Raw genomic sequence first — 19,673 nt, 5'->3', positions numbered from 1 at the left:
AAACAGAGACAGATACAGAGAGACAGAGAGAGACAGAGGCAGGGAGAAACAGAAACAGACAGACAGACAGGGAGAAACAGAGACAGATACAGAGAGACAGAGACAGAGAGAAACAAACAGACAGACAGAGAGACAGATACAGGGAGAAACAGAAACAGACAGACAGAGACAGGGAGAGACAGAGACAGACAGAGAGAGAGACAGAGACAGACAGACAGACAGAGACAGACAGACAGACGGAGAGACAGACAGAGAGAGACAGACAGAGAGACAGACAGAGACAGACAGAGACAGACAGAGAGACAGAGAGAGACAGACAGAGACAGAGAGACAGAGACAGAGAGACATAGACAGACAGAGAGAGCCAGAGACAGACAGAGAGAGAGAGAGAGAGAGAGAGCGAGAGAGACAGGCAGAGACAGACAGAGAGAGACAGAGACAGACAGAGAGAAACAGACAGACAACAGACAGAGAGAGAGAGAGACAGAGACAGGGAGAAACAGAGAGAGAGAGAGAGACAGAGACAGACAGAGAGAGACAGAGACAGACAGACAGACAGAGAGACAGAGAGACATAGACAGAGAGACACAGACAGAGAGAGACAGACAGAGAGACAGACAGACAGAGAGACAGACAGAGACAGAGCGACAGACAAAGAGAGACAGAGACAGACAGAAGTGGAACGCAAAAGATTATTAGACTAGTAGACTAATGTTCATATTACTGCCTGTAGTATTCAAGTTGACTGTCTGTGAAAGGGTTGTCATGGTAACGTATGACCAGTGAAAACACCCTTTGAAGTCTGTGATGAGATCTCTTTGATCTTTAATCAGGTTAACGACCGTGTCACCTGCTGAAACTGTCACCTGTGCCCCACTGGAGCTATTCAAAGACACAGAGCAAGCTCTCAAAGCCTCAGACTGCTAAAACGATAAGGGCTATCGGTGAAATGATGTAATCGTGACCACCACAAGGCCTTTGTGAACGTATTCATGTAAAATTTATGTTGATAAACTTAAAAATGTGGGCCAAAAGTATAAGGCATATCGCAAAACTGAGCACATTGGCTGAAACTAGACAAAAATACCTATGTTTTGATGTATAAATTGTGTATGACAATTAGATATTGTGGGCGTGAGAGCAATTTATAGAGAGGGGAGAAAGATATTTTTTTTAAGGTGCTGCACTCTAGCGATGACATCATCCACTCTGGCAGACGCCACAAACATAAAAGAGACTTCAGATACAGTATTAAGGGACCACTAAGGCCTCTATAAAGAGACTTCAGATACAGTATTAGGAGACCACTAAGGTCTATATAAAAGAGACTTCAGATACAGTATTAGGGACCACTAAGGTCTATATAAAAGAGACTTCAGATACAGTATTAGGGGACCACTAAGGCCTATATAAAAGAGATTTCAGATACAGTATTAGGGGACCACTAAGGTCTATATAAAAGCATCCAAAGAGCACCATGTCATAGGACCTTTAAATAAGTCTATCATAGTTATTAGTCATATTAGATCAAGACACCATTTCCGGGACTATTTGCACCGTGCATTAATATTGCCGCCACACTAGGGGTCATGGTCACTTTCTGCGACATCCAGTTTCCAACTCACACTGTAGATTTTTTTCATGGCAAACATGTTGACATGTCATAGTAGGAAAAGCACAGGTGTATTCAAAACCATTAATGATGGCTGCATTCCACTTAGGAGAGGCCCTGGTATTGTGCATGCTGACTCAATGAAATAGCTTACTGGGACAACAGATAAGATGTTTTCTGTGTCACATTTCGTCTGCTTTCTGTGTCGGAGGAAGAGGCGTGGCTCAGGCACATCATTAAAGGTGCAGTAGGTAAGACTTATAAAGCTAACTTTCTGTCATTTTAGCTGAAACTGAAAAAAAATCCGGCTCCTCTGGCTCCACCTACAGCCTGCAGTGTGATTTGCAAAAATCCACTGCTCCCTGTTCAGATGTTTATTTTTATTATTATAATTTATACTCTTTATTGATCCCCAATGGGGGAATTACAATTTACACTCTGTTGTTATTACACACTACACACAGGCCTGAAATACACACACACACACACATGCTCCGGTCCTTTTACATGCACTAATGGAGAGATGTCAGAGTGAGAGGGCTGCGACAGCTGAACAGGCGCCCTGAGCGGTTCGGGTGCACCAATCAGGGCCAGGGGGGGTGTCTAACTGCGTGTCAATCACTGCTCATGCACACGCATTCATTCTCCCATGTGGGGTTAGGAGACCGTTTTGGGCTTTAGCAGAAAAGGGGGAGGGACTGAGAAGTTGTTGATGTTCAAATTTGTTGGCTAAGTCCTGGATCTTCCCAGTCCTACCTACAGCACCTTTAAACCAAAACTACATATATTAAAATCATAGGATTTATTGATTATTCCTAAAACAAAAAAGTAAACTGATAATATCAAATAATTCAAGTTTGTAGCTGATTTGACAATAACCAGTGTATATTCTAAAGCATTTCTTCTTCATAAAACTTTGAATTGCAGCTGTGTTTGAAAGGCTCTGTGACACTAAATAAACCTGTTTAGTCTTAAAGTCTAAAGCTACATGAGACTCGTAGTAAACCTGCAAAATCTCCCTGAAAGAAATGCTCTTGTGTTGTTAATTTCATTATTTTCTTTGGATGACCAACATGTACCTCCAGACAAAAACCTATATTTAGTATATTATATTTAACATATAAAATAATTTGAGCTAAGTTATATTTTGGGGGTTCAGGATGCAAATGAGCGTTTGTCCCCTGATTTATACATCAAACTATATTACACATGACTGTAGTGCAACTTAACATTTAAACAACAATAGACTAGCTCAACTTAACCAAATTGCCTCAACAGCAACTAACTAGGATTAATTAAAGAAAACCACAAACAAGGTCCTGGTTTTATACTCACGGCAAACGAGCCCCCAACTTGTTACGACCGGCTCACAGGCCACAACAAAACAGGGAGATGCACAGCAACGTAACAATAATAAAGTGACATTTATTAAATAATGATGCAAACAAGAGAACGATGAAGTGTGATTGTCAGTATCAGTGATGAATGAAGGTGTATGGATGTAATGGAGAATGTGAGGTGCATGTTGTCAGTAGTTAACAAAGGGAAAACTCAAACAGAGAGAAAACATGTTGGTGTGCAGTCGGGAGAATGCGGCCGCCTGGTCTCGGGGCAGGCGGGGTTAAATAGTCTGGGAGGACCGGCCAGGTGATCACAGTCATCTCATTATCTCCTCCGCTACACCTGCAAGTTAACAAGACAAACCACAGTACACATGTACGACAGGCCCAGGGCCGTCACACCAACAAACATAATTTTTATACATTTATTTTAAAAGATTATTTGTGTAGCTAGTGTTTGTGTGTATGCAGTAGTTATTCTATAGTTGTGAGGAATAGTTTCAGTTTTCTCACATCGCCACAGGACGTTTTTCGGGGGTGGCGGCAAGAAGCTTGCGCATAGGTGAGGATTAAGGTGAGGGTGTGGGTGCGCAGACCTCACTCCCACCATCTTCACTCCTACCACATGGACTCCACCTGTGCCTGTCCCCAGGTGCAGGTTTGTCTTTGGGGTTTGCTCCCCTAGCCACTGTACCCTCCCGAGGTAACCCACGTGGCTGTGGGGTTGCCTTCTTCCGCCTTCCCAGCCGTTGTGGTGGTTCTCACACCAACATCTTCCGCCTGCGCTGCTGTTGGGGTCTTCACTATTTACCCATAGCTGGGGCTATTTACCCATAACTGGGACAGTGGTTGACGGGCATCAGGGCGTTTCCACTCACCAATGGGCCTGCATGCCACGTCTCTGGGGCCCACTGCTGCTCCGAGATCCTGTACAACTTAGCCTGGAACCATAAGGGACCAGTTACCATGTGTGCCACGGGGAGGCGTGTACGAGATCTTGGCAGTGGAGAGGCTATGTACCGGCTGAGGAGCCTTACACACTCGGCTCCTCTTTTCGCCCCTGAAAACAAAGGGCTATCCGGTGGCAGTAGCTGAAAGCAGAGAGTGGCAAGCAGAAGCAACATGCACTAACTACAAGCACTGCTACTGCAACACTACTGCACTGACGCATCACACGCCCTGCATGCAAACGCACACACACACACACACACACACACACACATACACACACACACACACACACACACACACACACACACACATATACACACACACACACACACACACACACACACACACACACACACACACACACAAACACAGACAGACAGACAGACCCACCCACACACACACAGACAGACAGACAGACCCACACACACACACAGACAGACAGACAGACCCACAGACAGACAGACCCACACACAGACAGACAGACAGACCCACACACACACACACACACAGACAGACAGACCCACCCACCCACACACAGACCCACACACAGACAGACCCACACGCAGACAGACAGACAGACAGACCCACAAACACACAGACAGACCCACACACAGACAGACAGACCCACAGACAGACAGACCCACACACAGACAGACAGACCCACACACAGACAGACCCACACGCAGACAGACAGACCCACAAATACACAGACAGACCCACACACACACAGACAGACAGACCCACACACAGACAGACCCACACGCAGACAGACAGACCCACAGACAGACAGACCCACACACAGACAGACAGACAGACCCACACACAGACAGACAGACAGACCCACACACACAGACAGACAGACCCACACAGACAGACAGACAGACAGACAGACCCACACAGACAGACCCACACAGACAGACAGACAGACCCACACAGACAGACAGACAGACAGACAGACAGACAGACAGACAGACAGACACTATACAAGTACAAATACTATACAATTCCTCAGCCAGGCAGAAGCCTTTTGTACCACTTCTTCTTCTTTGGCTTTGTCATCATCTGGCTCTGAAGATCTACCAGCTGGGACCTCATGGTGCTCTCGGTCCTCTCCCAGTCCTGCTCTTTTTCCTGCTGAGTCAGCTTCAGGCTTTCTGTGGCCTGTAGGAGGGATGCCTTGTCCTCCTTCCACTGGTTGAGATTACTCTCCAGCTGCTGCTCAGCCTTCTTCAGAGCAGCCATGAGGTTCTTGTTGCTTTTGTCCTGCATCGCCAGCTGGGCTCTATGGGAAGCCTGGGATCTTTCCAGTATCTCCTTTGCCTCTTCGTCCTGTTTTTGGAGAGCTTCCTCCATCTTGCTCAATTTATCCTTCAGCTCTTGAGCTTGAGCCCTCTCAATCTCTAGATAGCTCTCCAACATCACGTTGGTGGTCTTACCTACCACGAGCATCTGTCTCTCTTTACCAAGCTCCATCTTCTGAGTCTCCACATTGTTTTTTAGGGCCTCCTTCTCTCCCTTCATCTGCTCCAATTCGACCTTCAGGTCTTCAGTAATGAAGTACTGCAGCTCGAGATCTTTTTGGGTTTTTCGCAGTCTGTTGCTGATTTTTCCCAGCTGGGATTTCAGATACTCTGTTTCCCTGGGTGGGGAGGGGACACATTCAGCAAGCTGAACTTTTAAGTCACACATCTCCCTCTGCATCAGCTTTTTGTCATGGCTCAAAGTGCTGCCCTCTCTCTGTTGTTGGAGCTGATCGAGGACATTGGCCAGCAAGTCCTCTCGGATGATCAGGTGAACTCTTCCCTCAGATTCACATTGGGTGAGCCTTGCCTCGCTGTCCTTCAGTTCACACCGTACTTGTTCTTCAAGTGAACTGAGATAGAAATTAATTTGCGGTTCAATCTCTCTGGAGTGGAATTCCATGTTTTCCAACTTCGTATTCTGCTGACCAGTGTCTTCTCTCTTGTTGCGATGTGCACCTTTGGATTGTCACAGTCAAATGACTCTCTGATACAAACTGCTGTCTGAGTGAATTTGTGTCAGAACTAAAGTTGGGTCCCAGTATTCATAGTGTGTCGTTATGACAACAACAACAACATGTATTCTTATGTTTTCAATCCAAATGGTTATTGATTCTATTCCATTCTATCTTTGATTCTATTGTTGCTATCGTATACCAGTTTGTTTATGTTTGAATATACAGTATGAATGTTATGATTTCTGATGATTCCTAAAATATGGCAAAGAAAGAACACTTTACAAAATATGGAAAGGAAAAAGATGGATGTCTTTACACAAGAGCAGTACACCCAAGTATGCGCCAGTTGGGACGCCATTTTCTGTAACTCCAATAACCATGTGTGCTCGGCAACTACCTAATATTTAAGATGTGCATTTACCACAATAACATTTTTTTTTTTTTACAGTTATTCAAACTGTCCAATAGCCGTTTAGCCCCTGCTCATGTTTATCTTGTACATGTTAAAAGTTGTCGTAAAGGAAGTGAAATATGAAGCTATCTCTTTCCCTCGATGCTGCAACAGTGAGAATGTCCCCATTGTGGGAATAAAGGGCTTTTCACACGGGGAGCCACACTTCACCTGCGTAGTCGCGTGGATCCGCGGGATCTCGCTCCTCATGTGAAGGACAATTCTCAAACATGATATGTCACTGAGTGGCATGTTTTCAGTTTTTAGCTATTTCTATTTCTATTCTGTTGTATATGTTATAGGGTTAGATATGTAAATATGTACATACAGTATATAAATACATTATCTAATGATGTTTTACAGTTTCTTTTGTTTGATCATAATTACTGATAAAATAAGACACATTCTATTCTATAGAAAAAGCATTTCCTGCGGAAAATGCGTGGGAATGCTGAATAGCTGAATTGCTAAAGCTAAACTGGTTGAATAGCTTAAATCATTAAGAAGAAGTTGAAGTAGTGAGAAGAGTTGAAAAAGTGGAAGTCGTTTTAATAAGTATGAATTTCATTAAAAAGTTAAAAGCTTATGCTAAACTGAACTGTTGGCTTCAAAAGTTGAATGACAAAAGACGTAGAACATTGTGAGGTCTGAGTATATTTTCTAACTGATAATCACTCACAAATGCAGAAATATGAAACAAATAATACGAAAAATCTTAAAGCTCAAATGCACTACACTGCTAAAAAATCAGGAAAATTGTTAGAGTTGGAAGCTAAACTGCATTACCCAAGTGAAGAGCTAAAATACGCTGTTAGAAAAGCTTGAAGCTGAACTGTAATACTGTCAAAGATGAAAGTTGAAATGAATTACCTAAAACGGCTGAAAGAAGAAATACTTTGTATTATTATCAGACACTGCATAGAATGAAAAAGCATCAATCTAGCTGATATGAGATGTGAAATATATTAGGTAAAAAGAATGGGGCTGAACAAAAGGAAAGAGAGGACAGAGAGAAGGAGAGAAGAGAGGAGAGAAAGAGAGGAGAGCCAAAATAAACATGAATAGCTGAATTGTTAAAGCTAAACTGGTTGAATAGCTTAAATCCGTAGGAATAAGTTGAAGTAGTGAGAATAGTTGAAAAAAAGTGAAATAACATCTCAATCAGGGACATATTGACTGATGTATCACAGCTGGATTCAAACCTTGATCTCCCACACCAAAGGCATACACAATATCCACTACACTATCATCTGTATAGATGCTTAATGTTCCTTTAGCACTTATAAAGCCTGTCTTTGATCATTGATCACCACACCTGCTAATGCTAATGAGTGAGAGACAGTGTGAGAGAACCGTAGGTTCTTTATTTAGAACTGTAGGTGAAAGTATGGAGGGGCTGAAAATGTTGGGAGCGGAAGAAAATTTGAAGGATTTGAAGCATGATCTCATTGACTTCAATGTTTTAAAAAAGTGTTAAAAAGCTTAATATTTTAAAAAGTATAAATAATAGAAAAAAAGTTGAAGAAGTCCCGTCATTAGCTGAAAGAGCTGAACATTTTAAAAGTTGAATGGTTTTAATAGCTGAACGTATGCAGAAGTTACAGAGAGCCAAAAAACGTATGGAAGAGGGAATACAATTAAAAAAAGAGAGACAGAGAGACAGAGACAGTCAGACAGAAGTGGAACGCAATAGATATAGACTAATGTTCATATTACTGCCTGTAGTATTCAAGTTGACTGTCTGTGAAAGGGTTGTCATGGCTACCAATGACCTGTGACCATGTTGATAAACACCCTTTGAAGTCTGTGATGAGATCTCTTTGATCTTTAATCAGGTTAACGACCGTGTCACCTGCTGAAACTGTCAGCTGTGCCCCACTGGAGCTATTCAAAGACACAGAGCAAGCTCTCAAATAAAGCCTCAGACTGCTAAAACGATAAGGGGTATCGATGAAATTATGTAATCGTGACCACCACAAGACCTTTGTGAACGTATTCATGTAAAATTTATGTTGGTAAACTTAAAAATGTGGGCATGTCAGCGATTTAAAAAAGTGGTTTGCTCTGCGTTTCGCTCAGAAATGTGAAGAATGTTAAACAGGGCAGTGGATGGACAGAGATGTGGAACTCTTGTCATTTGGAAGCTCATCGAGCCAAAAGTATAAGGCATATCGCATAACTGAGAAAATACCTACGTTTTGATGTATAAATTGTGTATGACAAGTAGATATTGTGGGCGTGAGAGCAATTTATAGAGAGGGGACAAAGATATTTTTTTGAACGTTCTGTGCTCTGGGGATGACATCATCCACTCTAGGAGACGCCACACACACTCACTAAAAACGCAGAAAAATCCTGAAATGATTACTAAACTTAAACAGCTTTTTCACAAAAACTGTAAAAGATATGAAACTGAAAAGATAGAGCCGGATAACTGAATATTTTGTGAACATTTTAAAGTTTGTTTGGCGTCTGTAGGTGAAAGTATGAAGGAGCTGAAAATTTTGGGGGCGGAAGAAGATTTTAAGGATTTGAAGCATGCTCTCATTGACTTCAATGTTAAAAAAAAGTCTTAAAAAGCTTATTACTTTAAAAAGTATAAATAGTAGAAAAAAAGTTGAAGAAGTCCCATCATTAGCTGAATGAGCTGAACATTTTAAAAGTTGAATGGTTTTAATAGCTGAACGTATGCAGAAGTTACAGAGAGCCAAAAAACGTACGGAAGAGGGAATAAAAACAAAAATAAATAAACAAAATGGCCGACAGGAACAACAATAGTTGGAATGCTGTTGAATAGCATTCCCACTAATTAAGGTCTCTGTATTAGGCTACTGTTGCAAAGTGGTAAGTAATCAATGAAAAATGATGCTGTGTGGCAGAAAAAAATTATTGTTACTGAGTATAATTCTGTGACTTATGATTTACAATTACTCCCGAATGTATCATCTGGGGCACGTTCAATCTCACGGCTACGGTTTCTGCATTTAACGACATGTTTTCTCGGAACCATACTGTTGATTTTAATATACTCTCTTGTTAATTGACTGTCACAGGTGATACCCAATCAGCAGAGACATGTATGTTAACTCATGGTAATAAAAAGGCAGAGCGCTTGCGCACACAACAGGGTGTTCAGCGCACACCGTTTCAGTTTAAAAACACGTAAGTGTTGCTACGTTTGGCTGGGGCTGAACATAGCCCTGGGGCACGTTCATCGTTTTGCTACGGTTTCCTTGTAACAGTGTGCAACCATAGACTGTATCTAGAATGGACCAACAGATTCCGTTGCTCTGGACGGAGACCAGTGAAGGATATTAGCTTCTATATACAGTCTATGGGAGGTACGCGTTGTGAGGAGAAGCTTACCGTGCGTTCATGGACATCGGAAAAACGTTTTTCCGAGTGAAAACGTCATCATTCACGTCCCTTCCTGTGGGAATCAGAGGTGGGAAACTCGGGCCAGATTTTGCTAACCGAGTTTCCCAGTTGGTGACGCGTTGTTGACAACTGACGTTTGATGTAGGCGAATTTGGTTCACTGAACATATTTCAATGACAAACTTACTTATTGTGGACAAATGCCTCTGCTGAGAAACATACACAGACATAACATGTTTCAAATTATTCATAAATAGGCCTATGTATGAAAAAAAACAACACCTTATCCGTGTCCTTTCCCGTTCGTTGTCCTACAGATAACACAAACACCTGTCCATGTGCTGTTTGTATGCTCGTATAAGAAAACAGCAGCAAATTATTGTGGCCTCCATGTTTTCACCAGGTTTTCACACACCTGATGCTCCCATTGACATATATAAGGATGCTCCTAGGCTACGCCCAACAGCTGGTGGCAGTCATGCAACAAGTTGTTATGCCAAAGGCCAATATAACAGAAGAACAACACGCATCCCGACCACCCAGTAAGCACACATACGTCGGCACGACGTATGCAATTGATCGCTTCGTCTGCAATTGATCGCGGGTCATAAAGAAGAATAATGAAGCATCGTTTATTGAGCGTCTGGAGGTCTTATTATGATCGCAATCTATACATCGCAGCGACGTATTAACTATGTCGGTGAGATGTATTAAAAGTTCCTCAGTTGTTCGCGGGTCATAATGAAGCGTCGTTTATTGAGCGTCTGGACGTCTTATTATGATCGCAATCTATACATCGCAGCGACGTATTAACTATGTCGGAACGATGTATTAAAAGTTCCTCAGTTGTTCACGTGTCATTTGGAAGCATCGTTTAATGAGCGTCTGGACATCTTTACTACACACACTGTTGATGTGATGGATAGTGAATCTGAATTCTGCCCAGCAACTTTTAATGTGTTAGTGTGCTATTTTCTATAATAATCTGAACTTGTGTAAATTATCTTTGAGTAGCCATATGTCTTCACGTAGTAGACAATGGCAAAATAAATCAGAATGTTTTTTTGGTGAAGTGTCCCTTTGAATCATTTTTAATCATGTTAATGAGGAGTAGACCTATGTAATAATTTATATTTATATTCACAAACAGTAGCCTATTGAAGAATTTAATTTTCAAACCCTTTACCCTATTTATATTAGAATGAAACAGACAATTGTTAACGCTTTAAGTTGTGTTCTATTGAAAGGATCTAGCTACATGCTAACGAGAGCTCGACTCGGCGGAAGCATAAATACTTCAGCGCGGAAGGATACATGAGTGAATCGACAGTGATCCAACTGTCAGTCTCCGTCAGTGTCGATCAAAGTCGGGAGGATGGCGCTTGGACATTTAGCAACGGAGGATTTAATCACGGGCTTACTTCGTTTTGGAATAAAGGTCACTGAAGAGGAGCGAATTCAAAGGTAAATTATGTGCATTTTTAATCTGTGTTTGTGGTGTTAATATTCAAAGTTGGAAGTTAACTTTACCGTTAGCACTAGCCAAGTTCATACTCTGTCAACATTAGCTAGCTACACTCGACATTGATGATTGCCATTATTAACGTTAACAGGTTAGGTAGTTAAAACATTAGCAGTATTATGTCCCATATTGCCATTCTACATGTTACGACATGGTACTTAGCTAGCTAACGGTACTTAGCTACAGTTGACCATCGAGTTAGCTAGCTAACATTAACGTTAGCTATAAAACTACTGCGTCAGAGGAGAAAAAAGCGTTTTTGCCGCCGAAAAGTCTTTTCTTATGACTTACGTTAACGCTAGCTATAAAACGTTAGCTGGACTGCGTCAGAGGAGAACGATAAAAAGCGTCTTTGCCGCCTAAAAGTCTTTTGTTCTTAAATATATGTTAATGGTAAAGCAAAGCCATTTGGGCGGAATGTGACTATCGGTAGCCAGTGAGGGTTTGAAATTATGATTTATTCTTTATTTTGTCGTCAAACTGTCTTAGAACATTTTCGTAAAACCATGTAATGTTAACGTTAATTAACCTACAAAGACTAACGTCAAGTTACAACACCAGTCACGTTAACGTTAACTGACAGAACCGACCAACGGTTAACCTCCCTTTCGAGTAGCTAGCTAAGCGTAACATTTAACGTTAGCTAGCTAACTGCTGTTTTCAAAATAACCCGATTATTATCATTAATAAAAAAAAGTAAGATAGGCCTAACGTTACGTTATATTAATATAGTGTGAGTGAGTGAGTGAGTGACTTTTCCAGCGTCTCTAATGAGGTACGCCTAAATACTTTTTTTTTTTTTTGAAAGATTATTTTTTGGGGCATTTTAGGCCTTTAATAGACAGGACAGCTGAAGACATGAAAGGGCCGCACGTCAGAGTCAAACCCACGGCCGCTGCGTCGAGGAGTAAACCTCTATATATATGGGCGCCCGCTTTACCAACTGAGCTATCTGGGCACCCTACTTTGTTTTTTTATATGGATATTAGGTCCGGACCAAACGGAGGATGATAGAGAAGCGTGATTGCATAATGTGCTTTTTAAATGTATAACGTTACATTATGCTGTTACCACAGTGGTGGTTAACATTGCTGTTTTTCTTTTCTGTATTGTACGTTAGATAATGAAGTTGACGGAGAAGCAGTGGACTATGGATTGACTGAGAGGATGGTTTCATACCTCTTTGAAGGATCGTTTAAGAAGCAAGCCAAATTCAACCGATTTGTACAGCAGTGGAAAGAAACCGTGACACTAACCGTTGAGCCTGTCCCGGTACATTCAGAGAAGGCTACAGTGGAATCAAGGTACCGGTAACAGTAATGTTATGTGATTGTTATAACATTAGGCCCAAGTAGAACCATGGAAAATAACTCTATAATCTCATAGACATATAAATAATATAAAATGTAAATGTTACTACTGAAGAAGTTTTTATCTGGATCTGAATTCACCTGGCTCCGGTAGTTTATGTAGTGTAACATTATGCATTAGGGTGTACACACTGTAATGCATAATCTTGCACTGTCTTTGTAGTCCGAACGCAGGGGTAGAATGTAACTAAGTACATTTACTCCAGTACTGTACTTCAGTCTAAATGTTGAGGTACTTTACTTGTCTTTTCTTTTCATTCCACTTTCTACTTTTTACTCCACTACATTTATCTGTTACAGCTTTAGTTACTAGTTACTTTAGTTACTCCACTACATTCATCTGTTACAGCTTTAGTTCCTAGTTACTTTAGTTACTCCGCTACATTCATCTGTTACAGTTACTAGTTACTTTACACATTAAGATTACTGCTCACAGAACACATGTAGTTTATAAAATCTGATGTTTGATTCTTAAGTAAACTGAGATGATTAGTCCATTAAACACACAACTGGTTGGATCCTTTACACTTTCTAACATGTTTTAATGTTTAACTACATTATCCTGATAATACTTAGACTTTTGCTTAAGTAACATTTACACTGCAGGACTTTTACTGTAACAGTATTGTTACAGTATGGTTAATTTGCCATACATTTTAGGACTATTGTTTTATTGTAAGAGTCCATGCAGGGTTTGTCTACATGTTTTATTTCCTTATATTTGTGTTGGAGTTCATATTAAATTACTAAAGGCTCTCTTTGAAATTTAATTTTAAAATCCTATGATAATGTTGTGACATGTTTCCTGTTTGTTTGTGCTGTGTTGCAGAATGAATATCTGCCGAAGATTTTAAGATGGCTTTAAGATCCTAGTACCCACAGTGCTTAGACTGACTCAAAGGAAATCTCCCCTTGCAGATCTGGCTTTGGAGGAAAGAGAGGCTGCCCTCACCGAAGATGTCCCTGGTAAGTGACTCACTGATCAGCCGTGGTCACCCCTAGTGTTGTGGAGCCATTTAAGCTTAATTTCTTTTCTATTTGTCTTCAGACAAGATAAGGCCTAACCAACCAAAATACACTGTACATTCACCTAATATTTTTTTCAGGGATTGATTTCAGAGCTGCAATCCTGCTGTTGCCGATCCTGTTCAGGGAGAAAAATGACATTCTCATCATACTTGGAGAGGTGTGTAATTTGCGTATTATTATTATTATTTTTTGTTTACATTACTTCACGCAGAGACTGGGAGAATTATATGCATCCCTTGGATGTCTTATTTCATAATACAAAGTTTCTAGCTGTCAATACTGGGCCTTGGTGTGGACATGGGGGAACGCAAAGCTAAATATGGGAAAAAAAAAAAAAAAATGCATGCACAGTAAGAAAGATCTCTGATTTCACAAAAAATGTTGTAGTCTTTTGATAGGCCATTAAATGATGGTTAAGGTTTTTACTTACCGGAGACGTTTTTGTGGGTGTGTGTGTGTGTGTGTGTGTATATATATATATATATATATATATTTATTTATATGAATGTTTGTGGTAGATTTCTGCAATTTAACTGAGTGAATACTACTTTATGATCTCTTGCATAAAACAAAATAAATAGTATGATAATAATTCGAATCCAACGATTTTATTACAGCAGCAGTAATGAGGAACCCGGTCCTCCAGGCGCCGACGGAAGCGGAGGCCGAGAAGGCCATCAAAGAGTTTCTCCGGCTGGCACCTAATCGCCACCACCGCCGGCCAAGATAATTCTTTATTTTAATGTTTTAATATTTGTTAATGTTTTTTATGTTTATTGATTAATTATATAGTTAAAAATAAATGTTTGTTAAGCAAAAAGTGAGAAGTTTACTGGTCTTGTTTATACCAGCGATCCTACAGAGTGATTTAAGATGTTTTCAAGTAATTAGGTTAATAATTGTTTGTCATCTTCTAGACTGATTTCTACAGATTAGACTGGTATTATTGGACTGTAGCTATAGTTTATTATAAAGTAGTAGTAGTTATAGCAGTAAAATGTTAATTAGGCCCCCTATCTAAAATATTCTCGGTGTACTAAGGTAAGTAATTTGTAATTTATTTTATCAACATTTAAAGAGTAAAGGTATGTTAGGATAACATATACGGTATATAGTGCCTGACATCTGCAGACGGTATAAATGAAATCTGGTGGATGTAGAGCCTGACATCTGTACTATGTATAACAGGAAGATGACCACATCTGTAAGATGTATAGCAGATGTTAGAACGATGTATATAAGCCTGCATCTCTACAATGTATTGCATACGTTAGAACGACGTATATAAGCCTACATCTCTACGATGTATTGCATATGTTAGAACGACGTATATAAGCCTACATCTCTACAATGTATTGCATACGTTAGAACGACGTATATAAGCCTACATCTCTACGATGTATGGCATACGTTAGAACGATGTATATTGCCTGCATCTCTACGACGTATGGCATACGTTAGAACGATGTATATATGTATACGTCGCGGAGAGAGCGGCTATATGTCGCTGAAACGTAGCGCAGCGACGTCGCGGGGACGTCGTGCCAGTGAGCAAACTACCAAAATACTACATATCCCCGATGTATTTTGATTACATCGCCAATACGTCGCCGCGACGTATGTGTGCTTACTGGGCATCCTAACCATTTTTTTTTAATTTTTTTTTTTTATTGCAAATAAAGGGTACAAATCACATGTGAATAGCCAAAACATACATAACATACAACAATAAAAAAATAAACAAAATATAAAACAAGATTGCCAGGGGAAGCTTATAGGCCATTACAAAGAGAAAGAGGACCATATGTTGACAGTTTTAACAGCCTTTTTGTTGTTTGAGCCAGAAATCAGATTAATATAATGTTCAACTTCATGGAGACAAAGTACAAAACTAGGTTTTTTTTAGTGCTGAATTTACACTTATGAACTTTTCTTTACTATGGCTTTTATAAAAGCAAAAAATAACATCCTTCCACAATAAGGCAAAGTCTTTATAAATATGGTCAATGATGAATCTGCTGAGGTTTTGCCAAAACGTTCTGGTGTGTGGGCAATGCCAAAAGAGGTGTCTAACAGTTTCTGGGTGGTCTTCACAAAAAGAACAGTTTGTGTTGACCATCCTAACCATGTGAACGCTGGTAGTTGGAAAAACAACGTAATCGCGGGGGCGGTCCGTCCCTGTCATTCCGAGGTGGCATGAACGCGCCATTACCCCCTTGTGTGCAACGGCCATAGACTGTGTCGGTACACAATCCGTTCTGCCTGCACGATCCGTTCTGCACATGCGCAAGATAATACTGTTTTACCGAGGATACGACCTGCACGATCTGTTCCACGCTAGCCTATGGCTAGCCTCCACCGGGAAGCTAATGTTAGTTTAGCTAACAGCTAATTCGGCTAACCGCTAGCTGACAGCTAGATTCAGTCTAAAATAACGTTAACTCAAACGTAATGGGAAAAGCAGGCTACAGCTAAATTAAGACTTCACAGTAATAACAAAGACAAGTATTGAGTGATTGTATTTTAAATGAGCACAAGTAAAGTAGAACTGACGTAACAGCTGTTATATATGTTAGGTGTTTGTTATATATGTCAACGTTTATTTTCAAGTTTTATTTTGAGGGTCTTTTAAAGTTATTACATGCTGTCTCAGCTAGCAGTTAGCCGAATTAGCTGTTAGCTAAACAAACGTTAGCTTGCCTGTGGAGGCTAACGGCAGACCGCTACAATCAGCTAGTGGTTAGCCGAATGAGCCGTTAGTTAAACTAACGTTAGCTTGCCTGTGGATGCTAACGGCAGACTGCTACAATCAGCTAGCGGTTAGCCGAATCAGCTGTTAGCTAAACTAACGTTAGCTTGGCTGTCGACCGGATGTGAGTCGAGTGTAGATGTGAGTCGCGCATGCTCAGATTTAAACTGTTTACGGCATAACGTGTCACACTGAAATTTGTGAAATCTATAAAATAATAAACGTTTCTCTTTACATACAATAACAGAAGATGGTAATCATTTCAAAAACGTTGTAGCTATCCATGACTGTTTGGTTGCTAACGTTAGCTCAAAATGCCATTCAAGTGACAGCCTTTGTTGTGTCTGATTGCTAACTTTTAGCTAGCAGTCATTTCAAAAACGTTTTGGCTATCTATGACTGTTTGATTGCTAATGTTAGCTCAAAACGCCATTAAGTGACAGCCTTTATTGTGTTTGACTGCTAACTTGTAGCCAGCAGCAGCAGTCTTTTCAAAAACGTTTTAGCTATCTATGATTGTTTGATTGCTAACGTTAGCTCATAGACTGTGCGTTAGCTCAAAAAGCCGTTAGCATCTTGAGGCTACTTGTCGCAAAGTGACGCATGCGCGACTCACATCGGGCAGTGACAACGGCTTTGAGATAGTTTTCCTCTCGTTTGGTGGGCGTGTCTCTTTTTTATTGGCTGTGTCAGGTGATACCCAATCAGCAGAGAAAACTCGTGGTAATAAAAAGGCACAGCGCTTGTGCACACAACAGGGTGTTCTACGCACCCGTTTCAATTAAAAAAACACATGTTGCTACGTTTTGTCGGGGCTGCCGGTACACGATCTGTTCTGCACATGCGCAAGATAATACTGTTTTACCGAGGATACGACCTGCACGATCTGTTCCACGCTAGCCTATGGCTAGCCTCCACCGGGAAGCTAACGTTAGTTTAACTAACAGCTAATTCGGCTAACCGCTAGCTGACAGCTAGATTCAGTCTAATAAAATAACGTTAACTCAAATGTAATGGGAAAAGCAAGCTACAGCTAAATTAAGACTTCACAGTAATAACAATAAAGACAAGTATTGAGTGATTGTATTTTAAATGAGCACAAGTAAAGTAGAACTGACGTAACAGCTGTTATATATGTTAGGTGTTTGTTATATATGTCAACGTTTATTTTCAAGTTTTATTTTGAGGGTCTTTTCTTTTACCGACAGTCGGTACACGATCCGTTCTGCCTGCACGATCCGTTCTGCACATGCGCAAAATGTTCGCGCATGCGCGGTTGTACGAGGATTTATGACACTGCACGATCTGTTCCACGCTTCCGGTCGACAGCCAAGCTAACGTTAGTTTAGCTAACAGCTAATTCGGCTAACTGCTAGCTGAGACAGCATGTAATAACTTTAAAAGACCCTCAAAATAAAACTTGAAAATAAACGTTGACATATATAACAAACACCTAACATATATAACAGCTGTTACGTCAGTTCTACTTTACTTGTGCTCATTTAAAATACAATCACTCAATACTTGTCTTTATTGTTATTACTGTGAAGTCTTAATTTAGCTGTAGCCTGCTTTTCCCATTACGTTTGAGTTAACGTTATTTTAGACTGAATCTAGCTGTCAGCTAGCGGTTAGCCGAATTAGCTGTTAGCTAAACTAACGTTAGCTTCCCGGTGGAGGCTAGCCATAGGCTAGCGTGGAACAGATCGTGCAGGTCGTATGGATACGTAAAACAGTATTATCTTGCGCATGTGCAGAACGGATCGTGTACCGACACCGACCATGGATGTATTAAGAGAACTGGATACAGTGTTCGGCAGGAAGCCCCGTACGTTCCAATGAGAGTGCTCAAAAGCGCATAAAGCAAACATGGAGCTCGGCTCTTCCGCATTGTTGGCTCATAACGCTGGTTGGCTCACGAGGGGCATGCGCACTAGCAACAATTTGTTTGCGTTGTCGTAGCAACCGGTAGCAACATGCGCGTTCACGAGCTTCTCTGTCGTGTCTCTTACAAGTGGCGAACTCATGAACTCGCCATTTTCATTGTTTAAAATATTCACTAACGTTAAACAGTTTTCGTTGTTCCCGATCGTTTACATGCTTAGCTAAATAAACGATAGATGTATTTAGCTAGACAACCAAGGAGATTTAATAATTATGTTGTGCTACTAGCTAGCTAATAACTAGCGCTAGCAGTTAGCCAGAGCTCATTCATGGCTTCAGCTCTCATCCACGTTACAAGCTTTACAGCATACAGCCCTCGGATGTATTATAAGAGAGAACCAAGGCGATGTAATCACTATGTTTATAGTAACGTTATGTAGGCATATAACTAGCTATGTATAGATCTTAATACAGACATGCTAGCAACCCCTAATGTTAGCAACTAGCTAGCTAGCCGATAGCCCGCCAGTTTGGGAAACGCTAATGACGTTACATCCACGTAGCTAACAGGCTTTACAGCAGCTACATACATCCCTGGGATGTATCATAACTTCATAAGATAATACCATGGACGTATTAATAGAACACATGGTGAATTACAACCATTAGCTATATCCATTGTTACAGCTAGCTACATGAGCTCGGGAGAACAGTCATGTGAGCGGGCGGGCGCAGTCCCGCGGCTCTGTTTGCGTCCACTATGCGCGTTCATCATGACAAATTTAATAATTCTGGATTTGCTTCTAGTGAATGTTAAAAATGTTAAAAACGTGACGTTTTAAACAAGGACCCTTTCAGTGTTCGGGCAGGTAAGTTGATATACCCAGAAACAAATTATCCGCTGAAATACAGACGTTTCTTTCGCCATGCAAAGGTTAAACACATTATTATTATTATTATTATTATTATTATTATTATTATAAATAGCTCGATATGATCATCAGCACAGGCTGTCATAACAGTTGGACGCTTTTAAAACGCTGCAACTGGCTGCAAGATGCTTTCACTTTTATGTTGTCATTCTATTTTTATTCAAAAAAATATCCAAATGGAAATAAAAAAAAAGCTTAATTAAGTGGCTAACGTTCAAAATGTTGTTTTCCTCTCTAACGTGCCTAGGCTACATGATAGGCCTACACTATGCTTTGAAGGTTCAGGGGAAGCACCATAGTCTGTTTTCCGTGGAAAGTCGAGTCATTTCATTTTCAATTCAAAGTAAACAGGAAGCTATAAATGTTAAAATCTATGTGCATTTTTGCTAGTTAAAAATAAGTCATAATCCTTGCATTTTGTAAATAAATTACAATTGCTATTTCCACTATGAAGTAAAGGAGCTGTTGGTAAACGGAC

The 19,673-nt window shown here is 40.6% G+C and overlaps 2 long non-coding RNA genes across 2 annotated transcripts; one reads left to right on the top strand and one right to left on the bottom strand.

The window, feature by feature from the left end:
• Positions 1-3,017: 3,017 nt before the first annotated feature.
• On the bottom strand, positions 3,018-4,132 carry LOC118496591. Its single transcript, XR_004899185.1, has 2 exons — positions 3,466-4,132; positions 3,018-3,295 (listed from the first exon to the last, which is right to left on the bottom strand). It is a non-coding gene; the product is annotated as an uncharacterized LOC118496591 (long non-coding RNA).
• An 8,158-nt stretch (positions 4,133-12,290) lies between these two features.
• On the top strand, positions 12,291-13,827 carry LOC116056079. The gene is made up of 3 exons (XR_004106479.2): positions 12,291-12,535; positions 13,431-13,567; positions 13,708-13,827. It is a non-coding gene; the product is annotated as an uncharacterized LOC116056079 (long non-coding RNA).
• The last annotated feature ends 5,846 nt before the right edge of the window (positions 13,828-19,673 follow it).

The sequence above is a fragment of the Sander lucioperca genome, chromosome 13 (genome assembly GCF_008315115.2).
Source record: "Sander lucioperca isolate FBNREF2018 chromosome 13, SLUC_FBN_1.2, whole genome shotgun sequence".
In the NCBI taxonomy this organism is placed as follows: domain Eukaryota; kingdom Metazoa; phylum Chordata; class Actinopteri; order Perciformes; family Percidae; genus Sander; species Sander lucioperca.
The sequence above is the reverse complement of the archived record's forward strand: the minus strand, read 5'-3'. Positions and strand labels throughout refer to the sequence as shown.